This window comes from Talpa occidentalis, unplaced genomic scaffold (assembly GCF_014898055.3).
Source record: "Talpa occidentalis isolate TD23 unplaced genomic scaffold, MPIMG_talOcc4v2.1 talOcc4.9, whole genome shotgun sequence".
Lineage (NCBI taxonomy): Eukaryota > Metazoa > Chordata > Mammalia > Eulipotyphla > Talpidae > Talpa > Talpa occidentalis.
This window is the reverse complement of record NW_023605305.1, coordinates 27,235,191-27,247,308: the sequence shown is the minus strand read 5'-3', so window position 1 is coordinate 27,247,308 and position 12,118 is coordinate 27,235,191. Positions and strand designations below refer to the sequence as shown.

The 12,118-nt window shown below is 45.1% G+C and overlaps 1 long non-coding RNA gene across 1 annotated transcript; it reads right to left on the bottom strand.

The window, feature by feature from the left end:
• Positions 1 to 618: 618 nt before the first annotated feature.
• LOC129145166 (uncharacterized) lies at positions 619 to 7,199 on the bottom strand. The gene is made up of 4 exons (XR_008550334.1): positions 6,933 to 7,199; positions 5,383 to 5,521; positions 2,625 to 2,685; positions 619 to 888 (listed from the first exon to the last, which is right to left on the bottom strand). It is a non-coding gene; the product is annotated as an uncharacterized LOC129145166 (long non-coding RNA).
• Positions 7,200 to 12,118: the final 4,919 nt, after the last annotated feature.

The window sequence follows — 12,118 nt, the reverse complement described above, 5'->3', positions numbered from 1 at the left end:
AGAGTCAAGGCATAAAATGAACATTTTATGATTGATTTAAATTTTAAACACTCAAAATTGAAATCATGTGTTAAGTATACAGTTAGTGACACACACTTAGGTGATGAATTGTCATGATGGGCAAGGGAAATACTTATGACAGCCACATATTTGTCTTACTCAGAGAGGAAGATTATGATACAGTGTGGTCTTGTGTTTCTTCACCCAGTTAACAGAATTCATTTGGTAATTCTAAAATTTCCCATTTATACTATCTGCCCTTGCACACAGGTGTTTGAACAGTGAGTCTTCCCTTAACCCAGGAAGGGCAGCTCATCTCTTGTAATTACTCTCGTTACCTCAACTTTCTGACTGACGCTCAGCTGTCAGTGCCATCCTGCTTAATGTGCTGTTTACCCAGTTGCACACAATGGATACAGCACCCAGAGCAAACCTGGAAACTGCGTCCCCTTCCAACCACCTGCCCCTGCCCCATGGGAATCTTGTGATCACCCCATAGGAATAGAGGATATTACCACGCATGACACAGACACCCAGGAATAGGGACGCCCCAGACATACTGAAAGTGACAGATGGCCTGTTATTATCTTTTTTTAAAAAAAGATTTATTTATGCATACAATAGCTGGGGCACAAGCCAGAGGTGTTGGGGATGAGAGGATTCACTAGAGACAGAGGTGGGAACAGAACAGGCAGACTGACTGAAGTACGCTGCTGAGGGGACCAGCGGGTAAGGCAGAAGAGGTCTGCTGTACCATGTGGGTTTCTCCTTGGCCGGCCGGGGATTGAACTCGTGCTGCAGAGGCTGCAGATTGCTTCATGGTACGTTGCTTAACCCTTTGCACCACCAGGGAGGCCATTCTGGTGATTTCTTTTTCCTAAACACACACTAAAAATATGATGTAAGAAAAGAGAGCTATATTTTGGAGATGAGTTTGTTTGAAAAATTTTGTTTTATTTATCCTTTGTGCTGAGCTATAATTTATATAATCTTTTAAAAAGATTTAGTTTATTTATTTATGCTGCAAGAACTGAGATGTAAGCCAGAGTTACAGGGGGTGAGAAGATTCACCAGAGACAGAGAGGGGAGCAGAACAGGCAGATCTACTGAAATACACTGCTGAGGGGATCAGTGGGGAGTCAGGAGAGGTCTGTGCGCCATGTGGGACCCTCCTCCGGTGACTGGGGAGCAGCCAGGGATGGAACTGGCGCTGCAGAGGCTGCGGGCAGCTTCGCAACCCAGCGCTCAACTGCTGTGCCACCGGGGAGGCCCTCTAGAGGTTTTAAAATGATTTAAATGGGATACTTACTAGAACAGTAAGGACTTTAGTTTCCATCTCAAATTAGAAACCTCCTTAATTACCCAAACAAACAAACTTAAATGGCTGTATTGACTTAACTTGAAAAACTTAAGTTGTTTTAGGAATTAGTCTAGCTTTGTCTTGAAAAGGTATATCGTTTTGGTGAAACTGTCCACCCATCCAAAAATCTCTTCTAGGAATTTAAGGAAAAATATGGACTTAAAAAAACTCATATTTTTATGAATATTCATTTTATGAATATTCAAAAAATATGAATATTTTTATGAATAATTTTTATGAATATGAATTTTGGGGAATATTCTGCCCCACTTTCTTTAGAACCTAAGGGCATTCTTACATATAAAACTTGAGAAATGTTTTAGAAATGCGCCTCCCTGGTGGAGCAGCGGGCTGAGCACAGCACTGTGAAGCTGTCTACAGCCTTTGCAGCACCGGTTCGATTCCCTGCCAGCTAGGGAGATACCCACATGGTGCGGCAGACCTCTCCTGTCTCACCCGCTGCTCCCCTCAGCAATGCTTTCCATCCATCTGCCTGTTCTCTCCCCACTCTCTCTGGTGAATCCTCTCACCCTTCCGCGACTCTAGCCTGTACTCCAGCTATTGTATAAATAAATAAAATCTTAAAAATAAAAGCCAGGGCCTCCCCTGGTGGCACAGCAGCTAAGCGCTGGGCTGTGAGGGCCTCTGCAGCGCTGGTTCATTCCCCGGCCGCCGGCGAGGGTCCCACAAAAAAAAAAAAATAAAACAACTTCAAGCTCCATTTTTAAAAAAACAAAACTTGAGAAAAGTTTTCTTCTCTGAAGGAGTTAGTTAAAAATTATTATTTAAAAGTAAATAATTGTTGTCAGTGTTGTCACAAATATTGGTAGAATAACTCTCTATAAAAATTAGTGCAAATGGCCCAAATTCTCAATGAGAGATCTCGTGTCTTTGTTTTTGCCTTTGTGTTTTTTGTCTCCAGAGGGCTGCCTTGTTAAAATGGTGCCATTATACATTCTAATTGAAAAAACAAACAAACAAAATTTTGAGATCCTGATCTAAAAATTTCTGATAAACAAAAATGAGTTCAAAATGCAATGGTTTAATTAAAGCATAAATGTCTTAAATTTATAATGTTGGGAGTTAATTGTTTTATTGTATGTTTAAATGTGTTTAATTTAAAAAAAAAATGCTTGGAGTAGTCAAAAAGAGTTACTGACCTGGTCTATGTTAACAGGAATAAATGTGGTTTTGTTTATATCCAGACTTCTTTTCTTCTTTTGGTAAAATTCTTTTCTAAAAAGACTAACCCACTATTTCTTACCCGTAAAGAAGTACCTTTGTTCCTCTGGTAAACACCTTCATTGATTTTTCCTCCCCTTGTCCTAGCCAAAAAAAAAACAACAAAAACAATAAACAAAAACCTCTGGCATATGAAATTGTTTCATTTGTATCTCTGCAGTTTGAACTTCCTATCCTAAGAAAAACTAAAGCTACTTCTGGTATCTCTATCTTAAATCTGTTCTTTTTATCATTTTTTTTTTAATTATTTATTTATTTATGCAAGCACTGGGTACAGTCAGAAGCATGGGAGGGTGAGAGAATTCACCAGAGCCAGAGCGGGTAGCAGAACAGGCAGAAGGACCGAAGTACACTGCTGAGGGGAGCAGCGGGCGGCAGGAGAGGTCTGCGCGCCATGTGGGACCCTCCTCCGGTGGTTGGGGAGCAGCCGGGGATCGAACTAGCACTGCAGAGGCTGCGGGCAGCTTTGCAACCCAGCGCTCAACCGCTGCGCCACCGGGGAGGCCCTTTATCATTATTTAAATGGTGGTATATTTCTCCAATAAAACTAAGGCTCTACTAAGTTTAATAATGAAAATTTGTTGACTACTTAATGAGCTTTTGGTTTATATTTCTTACTAGACTAAAATGATATGACCCGGTGAACTCAAGAACTGTGATTTTTGAATGACACTGCACACAGATTCTTCTAGATATTTCCTAATTATGTTTATAAATGAGCTTGATCAATACACTTTACATGTTATTCAGAAGAAAATAGACTATATATATAAAATATACTTTTTATTAAACTATTAACTGTTCTTCCATCAACATTCAGCTAATCTTATTTATTAAATAAATTACATTCCCAAATATTTTGTTTTGTTTTATGCTTGTCAGGCAGAATTTTATGTTCATTTTTATTATATTCCTATGCATAATGCGAAAGTTCCTGCCAGAATGCAGAGGTAATTCATACGAGGGAAAGAGGTTTTTTTTGGTGGGGGGCAAGAAGTGAGACATTCTTAATTATTTAAAAAACAAGAAACTCTTAGTGTCATCCTGTAAATGCTGTGAAAGCTAACAACAAGGATTATGTCGATATCCATTATTCTAAGGACAAAGACTGAAATTTATCCCGGCCCACAGACCCTAGATTATCTGTTTTCCATCCTCCTTCCATTAAGTAAATAGAAAAATATACCCAGCTCATAGGTTGGAGGAATCAACATTGTCAAAATGGCCATCCAACCCAAAGCAATTTATAGCTTCGATGCAATCCCAATAAAAATCCCAATGGCATTCTTCAAAGAAATAGAACAAAGATTACTGAAGTTCATAAGAAAACACAAAAGACCCAAAATACCCAAAGCTTTCCTGATATAAAAGGGGGGGGAATGAAGGTATCACACTTCTGATTTCCAACTATACTATAAAGCCATAGTAGTTAAAGCAGCATGGTAATGGAAAAAAAGCAGACACACAGACTAATGGAATAGAATTGAGAGCCCAGAAATAAAACCACCTGTTTAAGGACAATTAATATACAGGGCAGGAGCAGAGTACATACACTGGAACAGGGAAAGCCTCTTCAATAAAGGGTGCTAGAAAATTGGAACTGCTACATGTAAAATAATGAAACTAGACCATCATCTCATGCCACACATGAAAATCAATTCAAAATGGATAAAAGACTTAGATATAAGACCTGAAACCATCAAATATATAGAGAGAAACCTATGCAAAATGCTCCCTAACATAAATCTCAGAAACATGTAAAGGAGAAAGTAAACAACAGATACTATATTAAAACTAAAAGTTTTCTGTACAGCAAAAAAGACAGTGACTAAAACAAAGAGACACCCTCTGAATGGGAGAAAATACCTGCACACCCTATATCTGATAAGGAATTAATATCAAAGACCTACAAAGTACTTATGCAACTCAACAAAATGAAAACAACCAAATCAAAAAATGGGAAAATCAGCTAAATAGTCACTTCTCCAAAGAAGACATACAGATGGCCATCAGGCACATGAAAAAATTCTATCATTTATCATCAGGGAAATGCAAACCAAACCATAATGAGACATGACCTCACAACTGTAAGAATGGCCCATAATTTAAAAAAAAAACAACACACAAACAAGAAGTGCTGGTGAGGATGTGGAGAAAAGGACCCTCTTACATTGTTAGTGGATGTGTAAACTAGACTGGGCACTATGGAAAGAAGTGTGGACATTCCTTAAAAGACTGAAAATGGATCTTCCACATGACCTAGCAAGTCTACTCCTAGGGATCTACCCAAAGAACACCCTGGTGGAGCAAGGGGTATAGTCTCAGCACTATGAAGGTGCTAAATGCAATCCCTGGCCAGGGAGCTGAGCTACATGGGGCAGCAGACCTCTCCTGTCTCCCTGATGCTCCCCTCAGCAGTGTATTTCAGTCAACTGACCTGTTCTACTGCCCCACTCTGTCTCTGGTGGATCCTCTCACCATCTACCCACATCCCATCCCCATCACTCACACACACACACACACACACACACCTCTGCCCTCCATCCCAGTTCTTGTGTGCATATATAAATATTTAAAAGAAATCTTGATTCATGAAAATGTCCCCTGGCTTGCTATTTACAAGGAGAAATGATTGGAAACCATCTCAATGAAAACCCCAGGAAACAGTCCACTCTATCTCACAGATATATCAAATGTGACCATGTTCAGTAAGAAAGTGGGATATAAAATCCTCAAGATAGTGTTATTCCAGCATGGATAGAAAACAGGAATGAACTCACCTAGTGTGCATGTGGACAAGAATGGACTTGGCGTCCAGTGGAATACGATACAACAGTGACAGCAGGAGGCTCTAGCTGCAGCCAATCCTGGGGATCACCTTGCCCACATCTGGTTAAAAGAGTCTCCATAGAAAACGAACTGAAAAGGATTGATTTCTATTTCACATACCAGACAAAATGAAAGCCATGTTTTCATGCTACATTTCATAATGCACCATTATGTGAGAACGTGTCGTAAAGAGCATGGGGAATTGTTATTGTAAAGTTCACCTATTGGTGCGAACTCAGAGAAGATGATGACATGTGATGGTATGTTTCTTCCCCCAGTTCATGGGAGTTCATGTTGTGATTCTGAAACTTTACATGGATACGAACTGCCCTGATACACAGGTGTTCTAGGTCATAATTCAAAATAATGGAAAGCACTGGGAAGAAAGTCAGCTAACTCATAAAAGTGTTTCTCTGTGCATGAAAGATCATCATTGGCCATAGGTCATTTTATTTTCATCTATGGCTGAAATTTCCTAGAATGTACACAGCTCTCTCTGGGCATCAGAACCAGTTGACTCTAGCTCGTGAAAACTCACCGGTGCACTTATATCCCCGATCCTTCGCAGGTGAAAAGGAACCAGTCAAATTATTTTCAAAGTGAATCATTCTACTGTGGTCATAGAAAAACTACTTTAAGGGTAAACTATGGCCTTCCTGCCAGTCAGGCAGGTTTGGGTAGAGCAGATTTACTTGGAGTGAATGTCAAGGTCACCTCACTGATGTTAGTGAGGGGGTTTGGGTTTCTGGCCCGAATCTAGGCCCCTGCTCGTTCGTAAATCCAAACAAACACATTTTGCCTTTTTTTTTTTTTTAATTTTTAAATTTAGAAATGTATTCTGCTTAACTCACAAGCTTTGTATTGCTTTGATTAAAAAAGAGAGACAATAGGAGACTCATTGAAAGTCCAGACCCTTCGAGCTTTCCAATACAAGAGTTCTGAAAGCTGTACATACCTATGGAAGGAAAAAGGCCAAATGACAAATGGAGCCATGATGTTTCATCAAACAAGATTTGAAGTAATTGAGAGATCATCCCTCTGCCTAGTTCATTGGCTTTACCAAAAAACAAACCACGAAAAAGAATAGGACAGTATAGAATGAAATTCCTGTGTTCCAAATCAACTCGCCCCACATTTACAGCCATCCCCAGGGTCCGGCCAATGGCACGCTGTCATTTTCTGTCTCTCCTAGAGCTCAGATTCTGATGATAGTAGCAGAAATTCCACAGTCAATAAGAAAGATGGTGGCAGCAACACAGAAAGTTCCGCTTTTGTGGAACTGCAGCTGTGGGCTGACTTCCAGGCAGGCTTGCCATCCCTACAGAGCCAGAAGCACTGTCAATATTTGGGTGCTAAGACTCCAATGAAGTAATGAGAAAGGGAAAACACATCTGGGAATAACCAGAGCCCTGTCAAGGAGCTGTAAACACGCCAACATTAGGGTTCCCCACCACAGAGTAGGAGTAACATCTCCATAGTGTCATTAATGGCGATCACTCACTTCAGTCATGCGTGCATTGCAGGGCCTCAGGTCACCTCCAGCAGGTGCTCAGTAAATGAAATTCCTTTCTCCTTCCCTGAGGAGCCCAACTTCTCCTCATAACAGGGGATTGCAAGGAAGGAGGTAACATCACTTTAACACATTAGAACAGTTAAGAGGCAAAGTGGATTATCTACAAAATGCCCAGTTCCCAGGTGAATGAGTCACTGTGGCTTATGCAGCTCCTGAAATAAGAGGAATCCTCTTGGCACCAGGTGTCACAGAGAAAAGATCTCCAGAGCTCAGGAAAGAGCCCTTCAGTGTCTCAGATTATCCCCTATGAAGAACTTGCCACACCCCATTGGTGACAGCCCCCAGCTCCACCTGCTGTGTTTTTCGGGTGGGCCCTTTATTGAAGCAGAGAAGGTCACTGCTTTCACTACACTGAGTCGGTTAATAACAACCCATTTTAGAAAACCAGAGACCGGCAGCCAGAGTGCGGAGGCCCTGTGGCTCCTGGTCACTCAAGGCTCAGGAAAGCCAGGAGTCTATTCAAGGGAGAGTCTAAAGTCGCCTCATGAGGCAGTTTCCAGGTGTCAAATTACCCCTTCCAGGCTCTGAATGGCCACATCAGCTGCGAGACAGGTAAGTGACGCCTCAGCCTTCAGATATGAGCCCAGGACCAGCACGGGCACATCGCAGACCCCTTGAGAAACGCAGAGCCCCAGATGCCATGCAGCCCGCTGGTCAGAACCTGCACCCCGGGAGACTGGGACGCGGCTCGGCCTCCTGCCTGCTGGACCAGGGGCGGGAAAGGGGATCGGCCCCAGGAAAGTGGAAAACCCGCCCCAAAGTACACTGTAAACCCGCGGGGATGAAAACGCACAGGCCGGCGTGGGGATCTGAGGGCCCAGGACCCGCCAGGGCGTCCTTGAGGGCCTCAGTCGGGAGCAAACGCCTCGTGCAGCAGCGGGGCCACGCGCAGGAGGGAACCGGACCCCTGCGTCCTGCCGACCCCAAAATGAACCCCCAAAGCCCCAGTTCTCCACATCAGCCCGCCGCGCTGGGGCCTCCCCGAGCCCTCGCAGTCGCCGCCGCCAGGAGATGCTCGCGCCTTCCCTGCGTCGGTCTCACCTGCCCGCTCAAAGGCCGCCGGTTCCCCAGATCAAAGGGCAGTGGCGCCCTCACTGGGTTCCTGAAGGACCAGGCTCACCCCAGCCGGAACCTCACCCCGAGTCCGGGGGCGAGTAGGGCCAGGGGGCGGGCCTTGGCTACGCGCACGCGCGGTAGCGGCGCAGGTGCAGCCAGGTGCGCTGGGCGGGCTGCGGGGGGCGGGAGCTGCCGGCGGCCACGCCCTCCCGGCCGCAGGCGTTGGCGGGACGGTTTGCAAATAAACACTGAGATGCAAATATGGCCCCTCCTCACCCAAAATACTGTGACCCTAAATTATCCGCTAGTCATTAAAAGGGCAAATAAGGTTGCTTGAATTTCTGGAAAAGACTATTTTTTTTACATCATTCTTAAAAATCCCCTTACCTGAAGCTGACTCGAAAGCATGACTAGGGGCCACCCTGGTGGTGCAGGGGTTAAGTACAGCACTATGAAGCCATCCGCAGCCTCTGCAGCAGGAGTTCGATCCCCAGCCAGGAAGGTGACCCACAGGGCGCTGCAGACCTCTCCTGTCTCCCCCACTGCTCCCCTCAGCAGTGTATTTTCGGTCAGTCTGCCTGTTCTGTTTCCTGCTCTGTCTCTGGTGCATCCTCTCACACTCCCGCGCATCTGGCCTGTACCCTGCTTCTTGTATGCATAAATAAATAAATCTTTAAAAAGAAAAACAAAGGAAATTAAAGGCCCGTTAGGTGGGTCACTTCACTGGGAATACCAACTGCCAGAAAGGAAGGGCCTGGGCACAGAGGGTCTGGGGCAGGTGGCACAGGCAGGGCTGGTGGCACAGGCAGGGCTGGGGCAGGCAATGCTGGCAGGGTTGGGGCCAGAGGGGCTGGGGCAGATGTGGCTGGGCCAGGTGGCACAGGCAGGACTTGGGCTGGAGGCACAGAAAGGGCTGGGTCAGGGGGCATTGGAGAGGTTGGGGCAGGCGGGGCTGAGGCAGGTGGCACAGTGGGGCTGGGGTAAGGAGCACAAGCTAGGTGGGGATGGTGGCACAGCTGTGTGGGGCAGGTGGCACAGGCTGGGCAGGGGGCACAGTTGGGGCTGGCGGCACAGAAAGGGCTGGGTCAGAGGGCACAGTGGGCTGTGGCAGGTGAGCTGGGGCAGGAGGCACAGGCAGGTCTGTTGCAGGCTCCGAGACTCCCAGTCTTTCACCGACAGTGTCCACCGCAAGTCATTAAAACAGCAAACAAGTTTGCTTAAATTTCTGGGAAAGATTTTTTTTAAATCATTGTTAAAAATCCCCTTACTTGAAGCTGACATAAAAGCATGACTTGGAGCCTCCCTGGTGGCACAGGAGTTTAGCACTGCACTGTGAAGCCATCTGCAGCCTCTGCAACAGGAGTTCGATCCCCAGCCAGGAAGGTGAACCACAGGGCACAGCAGAACTCTCCTGTCTCTCTGCTGCTCCCCTCAGCAGTGGATTTCAGTCACTCCACCTGTTCTGTTCCCCACTCTTTGGTGAATCCCCTAACCCCCCACCTCCACACCTCTGGCCTGCACCCCAGTTCTTGTACTCATAAGTAAATAAATCTGTAAAAAAAATAAATAAAATAAAATAAAAGCATGACTAAAACATCATTTACCTGCAGATCCTGAAATGGATCCTACTGCAAACATTAAAAAGCAGCTGTTATTCAAAATACATTATGAGAAAAATGAAGGCTCTCACTCCACATATAATGTTTCTCTTTGCAAATCATGGTGCAGTACAATACAGTGTGGCCCAGACTTTGACATCACTGAGTCTGTTCTGTGGTTTGGTGGTGCAGGGGTTGGAGTCAGGCCAAGCTGCAGAGACTGGGGGCAGGGTACTCTCCTGCTATCAACAGTGATGAAGAATGAGTCAAAAAAAAAAAAAAAAAAAAAGAACACACCCTTGCCAAACTGCAATTGAAAACATGTCTCAAATTTAGTTTCCTACCTTGGAAGAGTTGATGGAGGACAAGAGTGAAAAAACTGGAAAGATGGTGCCCCAAGACCAGAACCTGACTCACACAAGGAGGAGGGGGTAGAGGAAGTAAAACAACCATTAACCCAGCTGTAGAAATCAAGACCTTCAGGGGCAGTGCCTTATCACAAGGCATAAGGTCCAAACAGGATCAGACTGCTTTAGAGAGTGGAGCATAGGCCTGAGCGTAAAGATATGGAGATGGGTCCATCCTAGAACTTGTGGTCCCTTTCTAGTTTTGCCAAGTTATCCAACATCAGCAACAAACAGGCCACTCCACAAAGGAGTGACCCCTCCCAAAGAGAAAAGGACTATATCTATGCAGTCTCTGCCCTGGCAAGGGCAGCCATCCCTCTCCCCACCCATGACTATGCAGGTGATTCCTGTTACCAAACCTCTCCCTCTGCGAGGCAACAGCCTCATGCCTGCCCATGCCCTGTACCTGCCCGGACTTCTTCTTACTGACCTCCATCAGTGGAGGCGGCTCCCTTCAGGGCCCCCGCCTGCAACCATACAGGCCTCTCTCAGCAAACCTGTCCCTCTCGCGGCAGCTCTTCCTGCCCGCTGGTGTCTATGCAAGTATCTTTTTCTCTGCCGTCCCTAATAAACCTGCCTTTTAAATATAACTACCATCTGCCTCATGGAGAAACTTGCCTGGGAAACTCAACACGTGCCACTGAAAGGGGAGTTCTGGTGAAACCTTTCCCAGAGTGAACCCAAGGACCCTGCACTCCAAACCCACTAACTCCAAAAACCACATCATAATAAGTCCTGGGCATGAGCTATATTTGCAGCTGCCAAACACATCTTGTGGTGGAAAAGAACAGGTGTTGGTGCAGGACACCAAATGTTTGTAACAATATCACCCCATGGGGCTCCCTGGTGGCACAAGGGTTAAAATGCAGCCTGTGAAGCTGTTGCAGCCTCTGCAACACCATTTCCATCCTGGCCCACCAGGGAGCAACCCACATGGTGCATCAGACCTCTCCTGTTTTGCCTGCTGCTCCCTTCAGCAGTGTATTTCGTCAGTCTGCCTGTTCTGTTCCCCACTCTGTCTCTGGTGAATCCTCTCACCCCCCACACCTCGGGCTTGTACCCCAGCTCTTGTATGCATAAATAAATAAATCTTTTTTAAAAAATTGAGAAGGAAGGGATAATACCAAACACGTTTTATGAAGCCAACATTACACTAATACCAAAACTCAATAAGGACAACACACGAAAAGAAAACTACAGGGCAATCTGTCTAATGAACATGTATGCAAAAATCCTCCATAAAATTTTAGCCAACACAATCCAACAATGTATCCATAAAATAATTCACTGCAACCAAACAGGATTTATTCTAGGGATACAATGATAGTCAACATCCAAAAATCAATCAATGTAATCCAACATATCGACAAAAAGACATATAAAAACCATATGGTAATATCAATAGATGCTGAGAAAGCTTTTGACAAAGTACAACTCCCATTTATGATAAAGGCCCTTGAAATTCTCGGAATACAAGGAACATAAAGGCCATACATGACAAGCCCATAGCTAATATCATTCTCAATGGTGAAAAGTTGAAAGCATTTCCCTTAAGATTTAGAACAAGAGGGCCTCCCCGGTGGCGCAGCGGTTGAGCGCTGGGTTGCGAAGCTGCCCGCGGCCTCTGCGGCGCCGGTTCGATCCCCGGCTGCTCCCCGGCCACCGGAGGAGGGTCCCACATGGCGCGCAGACCTCTCCTGCCGCCCGCTGCTCCCCTCAGCAGTGTACTTCGGTCCTTCTGCCTGCTCTGCTCCCCGCTCTGGCTCTGGTGAATTCTCTCACCCTCCCGCGCTTCTGACTGTACCCAGTGCATGTATAAACAAAAAACAAACAAACCAGCAAAACAAATAAATAAAGCATGCCTCTATAAAAAAAAAAAAAAAAAAAAAAAAGATTTAGAACAAGAAAGGATGTCCACTCTCACCACTGCTTTTCAATATAATACTGGAAGTCCTAGCCAGAACAACAAGACAATAGAAAGACAGACAAGGACTCCAAATATGGAAGGAAGAAGTAAAACTATCACTATTTGCAGATGATATAATTATATTCA